This window comes from Falco biarmicus, chromosome 3 (genome assembly GCF_023638135.1).
Source record: "Falco biarmicus isolate bFalBia1 chromosome 3, bFalBia1.pri, whole genome shotgun sequence".
Taxonomy (NCBI): domain Eukaryota; kingdom Metazoa; phylum Chordata; class Aves; order Falconiformes; family Falconidae; genus Falco; species Falco biarmicus.
The window spans coordinates 66,216,623-66,231,518 of NC_079290.1; the positions used below are offsets into that span (position 1 = coordinate 66,216,623).

Below are 14,896 nucleotides of genomic sequence, written 5' to 3' on the forward strand. Positions count from 1 at the left end.
TGGGCTTCGTTTGTTGTCAGGATCTCTGGTTCCTCAGCTTCAGCTGACAGTTAGGTTTATTCTAAAGGTCATTTTAGTGTCTGAACAGTTGTCTCTTGTATGTCACATGTAAAATTGCAGTAGAAGTTTTATTTTTCTCTCAGTCTTGGGATGTGATTATACTGGAATCAAGTTGAGTATAGCATAACTGCCAGTCACTATTTCTGAGCTGAGAAAGCTGCTTTAGAAGGCTAATCCTGGAAGGTTTGTATTATATCTGACTAATTTCTCTTGTTCTTTCAGACAGTGTTGATTCATTGTTCTCACAAATAATGAACTCACTTATAAAATACCTATTGGCATATTTTTTGTTTAACATAAGATGTAGCTTTTCTGAAGGATGATGGTATCCAGTAAGTTTTGTGTTTCAAAAAGAGGTCAATAGAGTGGTTATGGCCTCTGCTGTCATTCACAGAGGTATAGCAGTTCCAGAAATGCTTCTGTATTCTGGATGTAGTAATAGAGTGAGAACACAAACTCTAGCGTGGAAATTTCCATGGTGATTCATTTTTTCAGTAGCTGTATTCTGGCTTTTCATTAGTAAGTTGAATGCCATTACCAACAAAGCTTTATATATATGTATATTATATACACTTTCCCAAACATATATGTGATCTCCGTGCAGCCATGACTGGTTTGGAATATGTGAGTAACTGTGGAGGTAACAAACTTTTTTTTTTTTTTTTTTTTAATATTACTGCAGGTTTGTACAATTTTTTTTTGCAAAAATCAACAATCATGAAGATACTGAATATTTTCATCCATTAACTTAATTAATTATTAATCTAATTTGTTATATCATTAAGTAGAAAAACAAACTGCTCTCATGCAAAAAAACTACAGATAAGCAAAACCAAGACAGTAATATTGAAAGTAATGGGGAGTTTGCATTCATTTACTTTTTGTGGTTGTTGTTTTTTTTTTTTATTTATTTTATTTTATGTCCCTACAAACCAGAGAATACCTAGGATATTTTGGGTCAAACCTTTAAAACATGCTAAAAAACTGATATTCTCCACCACTTATTAACAGCTACTTTTTGTGAAACTTTGCTACTGAGACAAATATACACACAGACACACACACAGACACACACACAGACACACACACACCCCACACCACCACACTACCCACCCCCCTGTGAACATGTTTGAAGACAGATATAAAATAATATAAAAAGTGTTCTTCCCAGAATGGGTATATAACTAAATAGGAAGACCTAAAAGAACTTTCAAATTGACCATCCGTGAGTGATTCCTTCAATTTTTTAAATAGCTATGTTTAATGTTGATTGAATACAAATCCATGTGCTAAATTTCAGATTCTGTTTCCGGCATTATCATGCATTATGCCCCCCTCAAGTCTTTTATTTTAACTAAGTGTCCTCTCACTCTAATTTAAATTAACTAAAGAACTATCAAAATACTGTCACATAGGAGAGATGGAGAGCACTTTACAGGCAGTGCCTGCTCAGTAGCATTCTGGAAAAGCCAGGCTATTTGTGAGGTGTGTTGACTGGTCCCACAGGCTCCTTTAATCTTCCTCTTATTTATAAGGTACTGAAGGAAGGTTTGTCCCTTAGCCCCTGTTAGAGGAAATGCTATTAGCTACTGTGTCCCTCCTAATAGTACTTCTTTGCTATCACAGTAAGTTATTACTATTATTGCACTATCAATAATGCTGTACTCTGTGGTGTGTGATGTATTTCTGCTGTGAGTAGTCATTTGTCACATATTTTCTAAAAAGCTTCCATCTTATTAGAAGGAGGGGAGGGATAGGCATCATCTAATGGAATCCCTCAATCTCAGCTGCTCCAAACATCGTTTGATCTTTCTGACTTTTTGGGAGAAAACTCAGTACAGTGCTATAATTCACCAAGTTGCTTTATCTACTTGATTATCCTGCCAGTGGCCAAAAAGTCAAATATAGCATTGTACGCTCAATGCTTGCTTGAACCAGTGCAACAAAGCAGATTTTCGCGTTTTTGTACAATGTTTTTTAATTCTCTGTCCATCTTGGAAATTATTTATCTTTTAAAATGATACTTCAAATGTTCCCTGATACAGTTGTTGCAAACAATATTTTGGATGAATGATAGGAGAGATTATTTTTTTTTCCTGAAAATGTGCTATTGTGGCTGAAATTTCATCAAGTTGACTACAAAAGTAAACTAAAATTATCATCACTTATTGCAAACCTGCATTTATTAGTATACAGTGTTTGAAAATTTAAAAAAATGGAACTCTCAGACCATATGTATCTGCCATGGTTTATCCCTGGCTGGCAACTAAGCCCCACACAGCCGCTCACTCACTTCCCCTGAGTGGGATGGAGGAGAAGACTGGAAGAGTAAAAGTGAGAAGACTTATGTGTTGAGATAAAGAGTTTAATAGATAAAGCAAAAGCTGCACAAGCAAAGCAAAACAAGGAATTCATCCACCACTTCCCATGGGCAGGCAGGTGTTCAGCCATCTCCAGGACAGCAGGGCTACATCATGTGTAATGGTTACTCGGGAAGACAAACGCCATAATGCCAGATGTCCCCCCTCCTTCTTCCTCCAGTTTATATACTCAGCATGAGGCTATATGGTATGGAATATCCCTTTGGCTAGTTTGGGTCACTTGTCCTGGCTGTGTCCCCTCCCAGTTTCCCGTGCCCCTCCAGCCCTCACGCTGGCAGGGCCCAAGAAACCAAAAAGTCCTTGGCTTAGTGTAAACATGACCCAGCAACAACCAAACCCATCAGTGTGCTGTCAACATTGTTCTCACACCAAATCCAAAACACAACACTGCACCAGCTAAGAAGAAAATTAATTCTGTCCCAGCTAAAAGCAGGACAGTGTTGTTTACTGTCAGGAATGGGATTGAAGGGCGGAAAGTTTTATAGTCTAGGTGATGATTCAGTGGAAAACCCTGAAGTTCTTTCAGATAATGACTCTGGGTGCCAAATCTTTATTTAATGAAATGACAGGTTGGATCATTTGTATTTCTGGTGACTTACTTATCTAAGAGTACTGTCACTGTCACCAGAGAATTAAGAGTGGCAGCAGCTATGCAAAACAGCACTGGTCTGGAGAGGACCAGGGCTGGATGTGCTAAAGCTGTTTTGCACATACATTGGTTAGCAAGCGGACCGGCTTTCTGGGACTAAAAGAAACTCAAGAGATTTATGACAATAGGAGGGCAGATCATGTGGAGGGGGACAGAAATGGGCTAAGCACATGAAATAGAAGGTGATAGGAATGTGGTGATGATACACATGGGCTGTTAAGAGAGAAATAGATAGGAAAGTACTTCTGAGTAAAAGCAAAAGGTAGCTGATTTTCTGATGGAACACTGTAGCAGCTTTTGGAATATGTGCAGCATTTTAGGAACAACTAATCAGAAAGTGTGGAAGATAGGAGCAAAAAGTAGCAAAATGAGATTGGCCAGGATAAATGCTTGTCATTGGCAGGTATTGACGACACCATTTCAAATATTTAATTTCACAGGTACTTTTGTCTTTTTATGGGAGGCTACTTTAAGCCCCATTGAATCAATTTCTCAGAGAAAAAAAAAATCAGTATGATTGGCTCTCGGCTTTAGAAGCGTAGATGAAATGGAGGGCAGCCAATAAAAAAAGTGTTCAGTGCATGTAGAAGTACTGTCAAATAGCTGGTAAAAAGGACTATCAGAGAAATTAGAGCAGAAATAGTAATACACAGAAATAGAAATGTAGATTAGCATTTGTCTTGAGACTAATACTCTGTCTATGACATTAAGGATACCTATAATATAAATGTTCCAGAGTAACAAAATGGAGAAATACTTCAAAAGGCTTCTTAAATGTTACCTAGGATACTCAAGAGGGTTTTAATGACATGCATGAAATAGCCCCAGACATGCCCAAATTATTATGTGTAAATGTCCAGGGAAGGCATGGCCACCTTTTGCTGCATAAGAGCCATGAATATCCATCATGTATTGTTCTGCACATAGGGATTTGTACTGTTTCTCTTTCTGCCACCTATAGTGTTTCCTTTTTGGCTAGGTGTGTATAAAAGTTTGATGAAGCCAGCAGGTATTGCATCTATAGTTCATGGTTTTTTTAAACCTGGCATACAGAATCATGGACAGAAGGGATTGACACATTCCAGTGTTCAGAGCACTTGCATGGCTGTTATAAATTTCTTATAAAAATATTACTAAGGCAGTGTAGAACAGTAGAAGCCTAAACTCTGAAATATTGAACTGGATGAGTAAGCTCCAGTGTAAAGGTAGCTTGTTAGTGTTTTTTCACAGCAAAGGACTATTGCTTTTTTCCATTTTGCATTATAACAATGCTTCAGGTTTCCCAGGAAGAGAGCAAACATGCTGTGCTTGAATATTTTATGCATTAGAGAAGGTGCATTTCATACTTTCAGATTCTACCATTACAAATTCATTTCGCAGCCTTTGTTTTTCCCCTTTTCTGGTGGACTTGTCAAGGTGCATTTCTTGTCAATTAGTAGCATCTTGTGCTATGTAGAAAACTGGCCTGAAGGAGTATTTGTCCAGAATAGATGGTGGCACATACACACAATGGCCTCAGTTCTTACCATTTTTACTTAAACCTTTTTGGTTTAAACAAAAGCCTCATTAAAGATAGCATAAAACGTGGCTTTATGCAGTACAGCATCAGTAGTTTCACACAGGACTCTTAGCTGTTCAACTAGGAGAACCTAATCATCATAACTGGTTGCCACTTATGAAAGGTGGAAATAAAGAGTTATCAAAATATCAGAAAATGGCTAGCTGTTGCATCCCATGAAGTTATAGAAAGAACATAATATATGAGAGATGAGATAAGAAAATATACAGGGAGCCCACGTATGAAACAATAAACTGTAAATACTGCTTTTTGCTTATTTTTCATCCTTTTATATGCTTTTCCTCTTGTTTTTCTGCATGATTTAATATATGTGATTATTTGTGATTATTTGCTTTGCAGGACTCTCTTATTTCTTTGCTTTTACATTTCTTTTATTCACTTGTACCTACCCACTTACTTGTATAATTGAAAGAAGTGTAACAAAATCTTACAAAAAATATTTTGAGGGCTCTCAAGGCCTTATTAAGCTGCTACTTACTGAACACAAACTGATTTATTTTAGCTATCAGGCTAATGAGAAATACTTAAAGAGAGTTTTCCCACTGCTGCAAGCACTAACACAAGGATGTCATATACGCAATCAAAGTTGGTGTTAGATGCCAGGTAAATGCAGTGTGAGCTGCTTGATCCATAACAGAATTGCTGCTGTTTGCAATTGAGAGAACAGGGAAAAAATCTGTCTGCCTCACTTTGGCCTAGCTTATGTCAAAGAGGAAAAGTTAAAGCAAGTGGGAGGGAAGTCATGTTTCCTCTCTAAATTAAATACCACATGTAGAAAACTGGTGGAAGTTCAATGAATGTTTTATACTTGTGGGGGCTGTACATTTTCTGTGATTATTGTCTGATATTATTATTGCACATCCAGTTTCTGCTGAAGGCATTATTTGGCCATCTGTGTCTACATGTCTAGTTAAAGTGGCCTTCAGCTAAGATCTTCAGTTCTTACTGTCAGCAGCTGAGAAATACAGGTTTTTCTTCAAAGAAATCCCTGCCTTGTCTCATCCCTGGTGCTTTTGCTTGTCCCAGGGGTTGCTGCTGTGGCAGGCTGCTCCCACCGTGGAGTCGAAAACCTGCCAGTTTTGAGATCAGTGTGGTGAGTCTTTGGATATAATTAGCATATGTTAATTACTCATTAGTGTATGTACATGGCATGGTGAGTGTCTCTGGACAACCCTGTGTGCCCATAGTATTTGCATATGACTTTCTGAAAATTCCTCTGTGGCCACAATGGTCAAAGCAGGAGCTCTCATACCTTGAAGATGGAGACGATGACATTGAACAAAGAGAGCAGTGCTTAAATCCCCATCACAATAAAATCATAGCACAATGAAAGTTTCAGGGAATGTCTGATGATAAATTAGGTGGCCAAAACCATTATTGATGGTGCACTTAAAAGGGGCGGGGACAGAGTGGGACACACTTGAAATGCTTTATTTTCAAGTAGTCAAAAAATATAACATAGACCTCTCGGGGCGTTCCCTTCATTATTTCTTTGCACTTTGTGTGCCCCCACTTTTTAAATGAAAGTGTGCAGTGTTCATTTTTCATAAACCAGGAAAACCGATGTATTGAATACATGTTATAATTGACTAATTCACTTTTTTTTTTCCCTGGTTCTATGGTCCTAAACATGGCTCTATATCAGTTTCTAGATTTTTACTTCTGTTGTCTTGATATTAATTTTTTATTCATCCATCAAAAATATAAATTTTATTAATTCATTCCTGTTCAGCCCTCCAGAAATTTCCCTCCTCTCCTTAAGTGGATATACTTTGATCAAAATGCAGGAAGTATCAGTTTCCTATGCTTGCTGTCAAAATAATAATAAGACCAATGACACGAACACAGTACCTGACTGCACCTGTGTTTCCAATAGCATTCGATACATAGATGAGAGGTTAATGAGGCATTATAGGACAAATACTCTTGTAGATCATCTCAAATGTGGTCCTATGTTAAATTTTTAATATCGTATTTGTTGGTATGTACAGATGCAAAACTGGGCATTTTTACGTCTTCTTAGTTTAGCTTTTACATTGAGCATGATCAATTACTCCAAATATTGTTGACACCTCTGCAATAATGTCCAGTGGCAGAGCTTCTAAGCACTCCAAGTTCCTCAAAGATGAAGTAAAATGAACAAATATACCTATGCACATTCATACCTTGGCTCTTTCTATGCTAACATCTCTTAACTGGCAGGTGCCTCCTTCTTACAAAACTCATTACTTCCTGAAAGAGGATCGAGTACGTTCAGAATCGTGTCACACTGTGTTCAGAATTAATTCAGACTCTAGCAAGTACCATTTGAGAGGATTTCCATCCACAACACCCTGGGCAAGCAGTAGTCCCCAATGTAACAGTGACTTTAGGGCTCCAAAAGGAAAAAAAAACCCTGGGCCACTAAATTTTATTGCTTCTGTTGTAGCAAGCAGTGATGCGCTGCCACAGGGCTCCTCTATTATTACACTGTCATTTATTTTAACCAGTAATGGCCTCATTTGGGTTTTATATCTAACATTTTTGTATTTATCAGTGTCAACGGTATTCACATAGATTAATGCTGCTTCACCTGTGTTCTGCTACTAAAGACACTGAGAGGAACTGGGTAATATTGTTATGGGATGTGTTTGTCTTCATTGGGGAATAACAGCTCTTAACAGGGTGACAGAAGTCCTGTAGCAAATACCTGTATTTGAATATGACCCCAGCTTATACCCCTCTCATTCAAAAGTGAGATGAAAAATAATAGCTAAACCATGATGAGTGAAAAGGTTTAATTAAAAAAAAATAGCTGTTTGTAGTCTTTGCAATCTCTTTTATTTTTCTCAGACCAATGTTTTTCATTGGTCTGTTTTCTGTACAGCCAACCGTAACTGATGCTTCTGTGCTGAAATGATAATAGTAATGTATGAGTTCTTGGTTTATCTTTCATGGAGTTGGTAAGAATAAATAGTCATCCAAGACACTGTTAAATAGTATTTCATCGTTGTCAACAAGACCTGAGCTTTACAAAGTAACAGAACTAATTATCTGACAAAATTTTCATGTTTGTTCTATTACTTAAACTGTGAAAAATGCAAATATCTTGTGTATTTAAGAACATGTCAACAATTGATTTTATTATCGTCTCTTTGTTTTTAATAAATGTGATCTTTTTTTAAAGAAAATGTGAAGGGATCTGAAGTCTCCGTAAAGTGGTTTGTTTTGCATGCACATATGCATTGATGACCTACACCGGTTTCTTAAATAATATGAACTGCATACCAACACAGAAGGGTAATTTGCATGTGTAACCTAGAATCCTTCTTACTTAGAGGTGGTAGAGCACAAATAGCACAGTTCAATCTTCCCCATCAAAATGTCTAGGTCATGTTTCATGAAGCTAGCTTATAAGCAGGAAGAGGCAAAAAATGTAGTTATAGTAAAGTGTTCGGGATTCAACTTCTTAGACTCCAGAATATTTCTTCTCTTATTGACTATAGTTTAGTTTCTAGGGTCTAGGAAATAGAAAACAGAGCCTATGTACGGCATATTTACCGTTACATATGGATATATTTCATAATTAGCATATTGGTCTCCACATTCTACCTTTTATGCATCACTTCAATAAAGTCAGCTTTTCTGCTTTTTGCACTGTAACTAGCATTGAGAATGATTTACTATCTTTAACTGTTCAGTACTAGTTACATTTATTCTGGTATATCAAAGTAATTAATATAAATAAGAATATTTCCATGAGAATAGATGGAAAAGCTTGGTAGTAACCAAATAAAAGTGGTCTGAAATAAGTCCCAGACAGAATACTCCTTCTTATCAAAACTGAGCCTCAAGGAAAGAAAGCAAAAATACAATTTTTTCACTGTGTCTTATGATAGACAGAGAAAAACCTGTGGAAATTAATTAGAGAATTAAAGTGCTAGTGGATAATCATTGATATAGTCCAGAGAAAGACACAGCCTACTTTCTTCACTTCCATTAAACAAAAAATGGGAAACATCTGACATGGGGAAATGTCAGATACATCCCTGATATGCCTCGCCAGCATAAATGTGCTATCACAGAGGGCAGCGCAGAGACAGCAGTTGTAGAGGCAGCACAGGCAATGAGAAGAAAAAATATCCCAAGAGGCATAATTACCACTAGTACTGTACAGAAATCTCTCCCATCTGACAAAACAAATAAAAACATGTTTTCATGTGAAAATTTCTGTTTATATTATATTATACCACTTAAATGGTCATTTGGTTTCAGCAGGAAAAGAAATAATCTTATCACGAAAAAATATTATTCACACAAAAAGTCTCCCTTTTAGAGGGAAAATTTGTAGGGTAGTGCATCTCTGTTCAAAAAGACTAGCACATAAGATTTTTGTTACTGTGACTGCATACAATATCTTAAAAAGTTACGCAGCTTGGAAAGTGTTAAGGTCCTGTAAGAAATACTGGAGGAGGACTGCTGGATTCCTCTGAGTAATGGAATCTCAGCTACCTGGGGGCACAACATCATCACTCATTTCCACTCCATCTCTGAGTATGTTCCTTCTCCGAATTGCACAATGTTGCCATAAATGGTCTTAGTAGGAAAGCTGCTTTGATGGCATGAGGGTTCCTTTAGTCCTTTTAATTGGAAACACTGAGAATGAGTCAAGAAATCTTCAGGGCTAAGCTCCATGATAAAGTTACTGAGCCATATCGAGATGTGGTAATACTCCATGTTCCCTGTATGGACTCAGGCCAAATTCAAGGATATTCCACATGAAAGCAAGCTAATTTCAGATTTAACACTGCTATCTATATCTTATGAACGTGTGGGAAGAATAGTGTAAAGTTATCCACCTCAGCTGAAGTGCAATAACAATATTGCACTTCAATGCAAAACAACAACAATAAATGTTACGGAAGAATGTCTATAGCCAGCAATTAGTAGATACCATGCATAATTGCTTTTTTGTGTTGTATATTCTTGCCAGTAAATAACCATCATTAAGAAGTGCAGGCAGGTGCCTCATATATCAGATCATTTTCATTATTTTATGATCAAAGAAGATCATAAAATTGCCAGGATATCCATTTGACACTCCAGATAAAACTCTGAAACGCTGACAAAAAAGCATGGCAATCTAACTCATTATTCATATAGGGAATAAGTAACGAGCCACACTCAGAGTGTGTCTGCTTGTTCTGGACGTTGCCCTTTGTATCATTGCTGTGCTTCATGTCGGTTTTTCACAGGACTTTTTCCCCGCTTGCACCAACTTTGTCCCAACTTTAGGTCTTTCTATCCATGTCTGCTGTCAAAGTTCTATACCTGAGTTAATTACACTTTGTGCACATTTCCTGTAAATTGTCTTCTCTCTGCTTCACCAATAGATCTTTCCTAGGTCCCGTACATATCCTAATTACGTAGCTATCCTTTTTTTTTATTTCCCCACCATATGTATCCTTTTTTTTCATTGCATTATTGTACATTAGGAATCTTATCAACATTTTCTTATTTCTTCCTCTGCTTTTCTACCCTTCCAACATAGCAGTTGACTTACAATTTTATAAAAGCATATATAGTTTACTTTTCAGTTGTTTTAATACATATTAATAGGTGTAAAGGGAGATTTTAATCTAAATACGCCCCTGCCACAAGGAGTTTATTTGCTTTGCTTGCTTTTTTTTCATTTTCGCAGGAAAGAACAACTTTGAGAGGAAGTAAGCTAGCATGTTTTGAAGGCTGGAATAAGCAGAGAATTTGGACCCTCAAGGCAGTTTTTTATTCATCCTATAGTGAGGTCTACTGGTCAGCTAGCCTGTCTTTAGTGTGTGCTGTGTGTAACAGTCTTGCACACAAAGAACAAACAGGATTTCTGTCAAAATGGCTTAGCTCAAGTTGAGATAACAAGGAAAGAACAAAAGTTAGATATCCCCAAGAGAGATAGTATTTGTGTGTCTCCACTGATAATTTAACTAAATTGGGGGAAGAGTTGCTAGTTTCCACCACTTTCTAGAAAATCAAAGCTGTAGCAGCACATGAAATAAATGTCTCAGTTCAGAGTTAAATATTGCATACCAGTTTTTTTTTTTTTCCTGACTGACAGTCACAGCTTCAAGGCTTTAAAGAAAGGCTATCTTTTATTTACTACTAGTCTTGTGACAGTAACAGGTCTGGTCCCATAAGTGGTATCTGACCACGTTTGTCAGTACTAGGTAACTTCATTCCCGGGCCTTGAAGTGTCCTGAGTAAACAGCTTCAGTTTATAAAGGAAATGATTTTTCACACATCAGATGCAGAGTACGCAACAGCAATTACATCCAGTTTGGTACTGGTAACTTATAGCACTCTCATTATAGACAGTACTTACTCATCTTCCATTCTCATTTAAAAATTTATAGTCCGTTCTTATTTAAAGAACTAGAAATGCTAAACTATGGTAGTAGGGTTTTTATTATGTATTAGTTACTAATAGCTATAGTTACTAGTAGTAAACATTTTATGAGGTTTTTTCAGTGCCTATTTGAGGATGTCTACCTTTTTTTAGTTATTTGTACGTAATTTTGTATACTTTTGAGTATTTAAATCAGCCATTATTTCTTTAATGCTAAATTATTTGTCAGTAAAAAGAAATCATTCAAATCCATTAAAATATATTTTTATATATAAAGAACTAAAAATTTTCTAATTACAATTGTCATTTGTCCTTAATTTAAAACAAGGGCTCATAGCAAATAATCTTTCTGAGCATCTTGTTTTTCAGACAACCTTATTATTGTGAAAATGTATTTTACCCTTCACCATGATAGCGAAATGAAGCTGAGATGCCTGTTTCTTGTCCTTTTATGCAGCTGCTGAATGTTTCACTGTTAAACTTTTAAAATATTTCACATATGACAGGACAGCATGAACCTCTATTTGGCAAAAACTACCATTTGTAAATAGCGGTCAAGTCAAGTCAACAAAGTTTCCTTTTTCAAGGGAATTCTAAAGATTTATATATAGTATTGGTTTTGCTCTAAAAGGCTGAAGTTACTTTAGTGAGTAGAGGCAGTGGGAAACCATTGTGTGAAATTGGGAAACAGTGAAAAAAATTGTGCAATACTGGTGGGAAAATATCTTTGGCTTGAATGTAAGCCCTACCTTTGAGTAAAAGCAAGAACATTCAGCGTTGATCTATAACTCCAGTTTGTCCTGGGCCACAAGCTTAGCTCTTACCTTCTCCCTGTTCTTTCCCCTGGCTCTTGAGGCAGATCTACTAACAGTGATGATCATAAAAAGCTGTGGCAGTATTTTAAGAAGTAATAACTTCACAAAAACTGTTTATCTACTGATTGCATTATCCACCCAGTGATATCATTCTGTAATAATACAGAAAAAAATGCACTTTCCTGTTTCAGTCAAAGCACTTCATACATTTTAATGCATTGGATCCTTAAATATCCTAAAGTATAGGTTAATGATATCACTGTTTTAAAGTTAGAAACACAGCAATAGACAAGCTAACATCAGCATTTTTCAAGCATCCACAAGCTGTTAAGTCTCTCATCAAAAACTTAAAGTATGTGAAATCAGTGAAATATTTTGACAGTGAAGGTCATACTGAGCTCGTAGAGATGCACAGTGGCATTATCAGGAAAAGAAGAGGTCCACACCTTTGTCCTGTCTTTTCCCTAAAGGGATTCTAAGACATAAAGAAAGTTATGAAGACGCTATTAAACTGGCAACTGAACAACCATGCGCCCTTTGAACATAGAGAAATTTGAGTTTACACACAGTTATTTCATTTTCACTTATAATAAAGCAACATATTAGCAGGGCTAAACCTGAAAATGTAGCTTTAAATGGACAGGCTGTAGAGTGTCTTTGTTCTGCTGACTATATTTTCACTGTAAATAGAGCAAGTCAAGAAGTGAGTTTCAACTCATGGGCTTGTACATTCCTGTTGGCCAAGTAAAGGTCCTCTGTTTTTTCAGCAACCCTCTTAAACTTAGGACATTGCAAATACACTTTTCCCTGTCCCCATCTCCATCATGTTTAGCAGCACTTCTGTTTTGGTTTATGCTTCCTTGTTCTAGAAAGACTGAAACTAACCCTAAAACATGCTGCTGAACACAACGGTGTCGTGACTAGAATAGAACAGAAAACAGACAAAACTAGAAATGATTGGACTAGACTACGATAGGCTAGACTAGACTAGACTCAAATAGACTGGAACAGACTAGACTAGACTAGACAAGGCTAGACTAGACTAGACTAGACTAGACTAGACTAGGCTAGGCTAGGCTAGGCTAGGCTAGTCTAGGCTAGGCTAGACTAGAATAGCTCTTAAATCAGATTTTCATCTGAGTAACATCCTGGGGAGCTGAACAGGAAAACGTCACTGTGGCAAAGAGATTCATCTCCTTGGGAGACAGATTACTAATAACGAGTTTAGATAGAAGAAAGAAAGGTACCAATTGCTTCATTCCTAGGGCCTTTAAGTCCTGTGAACTTCAAAGTGAGTTAGGGGAATTCAGCACTTAAAAAAATGATGCCCAGATTTCTCCTCCACCTCCAGTTTTGAGCAGTTGTGTGCGTATAGCCCATCGTTAGCCAGGTAAGCCCACAGTCCAGGGGGTGGTAATCAGTGGTTTTCTGATGCTGGCATGACACGTCCACCTGAGTCACCTGTTGCAGCTGATAAGCAGGACCCAGCGTTGCTGTCCTCTGCGGTGGCTGAGGTGCTGGGGCGGTGCCACAGCCTACACTGCTGCCTCCACCCAGGGCTCACACAGGCGGTACAGACCCTGGGCTGATGGGCAGCGGTCATGGTCAGGTTTTGCTTGGTCAAAACAAGCAGCTTAACTCCTGAATCTTAATCACCCTCCATTGCCTGCTTCCTTGTTTTTATCCCTGTAGGATTTTTCATCCTCTGAAACCAACAGAAAGATCATATTTTGCTTCGGTTTCTGAAACCCTGTCATTTTTCCAGACTTGGTATTTCACGCTGCTTGAATTTTATTAAGATCTCTTTATACAAAAGCAGAGTACTAGCTATATATGATGCCCTGAGGGATCTGAAAGGCTGTTGCCATAATGTCGCAAAACTCTGGAGATATTTTATTTCTACCAGAAGCTCTGTGGAAGACTGTGGCTAAGGATGTAAAATACCTTATTTTTTTACAGCAGGGAACATGATCTTCATTGGAATTGGAATACAAAAGTGTTGGTTTTTTTTAATTAATCTATTAATTGGTACATCACATTAATACTGATCAAATACATCTTGGGATGAAGAAGACTATTTTTATTCCAGAATTATGGATAATATCGTGAATCATCTATTCTTAAGACTATGACTTTCTTTTCAACACATCAGTTGATCATTACTAAGTATTTTCACCAGGTATTTTCCAGAAGCACTTGTGTTGAATATGTTTCTGCCTTCACTGCTTTCTGTTCTTCCCTTCCTTTATAGAAGGCTCATGAAAGCATGTCTCCTCCAGTGAACAGGCAAATATTTTCTAAGTGTTAATAAGGCTATATTTTCACTGGTCATCCTTGAAATCAAAAGCAATGGCTGAATTCTCAGTAGTCTCTTCTATAGCACAATAGTCCTGTTCAATGAGTTCTGAAATAAAATTGTATAGGAAGCTGTATCCTAATTCCACAAAAAAGTCGCATGAAAAAAATTATTCCATTTTCAAAAAGCTATAACATAATTGTTTGAGTGCACATGCATGTAATGTAGCATAATTATTAATGACTTTAAAATTAATTATTAATAAATTAAAACAATATAGATCTATATGTTCATTTTATGGGAAAATATTTTATAAAATTTAATGCATGAATAATCATACAGAATCTGGGATGCAAACTCTAAAGATACTGATATTTAAAAACCTATTAGTATGTTAGACTATTCAGGACATATTTTTCTAAAATGTCTTGTAATTCTGTATGCCTTGGGCTTTGCAGGGCCATGCTGAAGGTGTTGAGATAGTAAAGAAATTATGTCCTTAAAAATAATGTAAACAACCAAAACATTAAAGGAATATTCTACTTTAAGACAAAACAAAATCTCTCTATTGCTGAAGGGTGTTATGAATCAGTCAATCAAGTCAACAATTTTCTATCACAGATAACTGAAAATCTTTACAGGGATTATCAGACCAAATAAAAAGGATTTTTTTAATTCCATTTCTAAATTTGCAAGAAGTCTATACAAATACAGAAATCAGACACTGATAATATAATGGG

General features: G+C 36.7%; 1 protein-coding gene across 1 annotated transcript in view; it reads left to right on the forward strand.

Moving 5' to 3' along the window:
* DOK6 (docking protein 6) overlaps window positions 1-14,896 on the forward strand; it is a 253,584-nt gene that overhangs the window by 171,708 nt on the left and 66,980 nt on the right. The window lies entirely within an intron of this gene.